This window comes from Drosophila sulfurigaster, chromosome 3 (genome assembly GCF_023558435.1).
Source record: "Drosophila sulfurigaster albostrigata strain 15112-1811.04 chromosome 3, ASM2355843v2, whole genome shotgun sequence".
NCBI classification, from domain to species: Eukaryota; Metazoa; Arthropoda; class Insecta; order Diptera; family Drosophilidae; genus Drosophila; species Drosophila sulfurigaster.
This window is the reverse complement of record NC_084883.1, coordinates 52396233-52396555: the sequence shown is the minus strand read 5'-3', so window position 1 is coordinate 52396555 and position 323 is coordinate 52396233.

The window sequence follows — 323 nt, the reverse complement described above, 5'->3', positions numbered from 1 at the left end:
CTGCTGCCTGCCTGCCTGCGACTTTTCGATAAATATTTATGCAACAAATTGCGGGGCATTAATAAATGTGTTAATTTGCGCCAAACAAGTCCGATCCATCCACAGCGATGGCCGTTAAGTGTCCACAAACTGTGCCTCGCATTTTCCTTGCCTTGTTATACTTGTTACCCATAGGGTAAAAGGGTCTTATAACTTTGTGACTGCAGGAAGCGAATGTAGTACAATATCGATATACTGAATGTAGTATTTGGTATATTTAGTATTTGTTTAATGTATTACTATGGTATATTTTTATACGACCCCAAAGTGTGTCTATATATTCT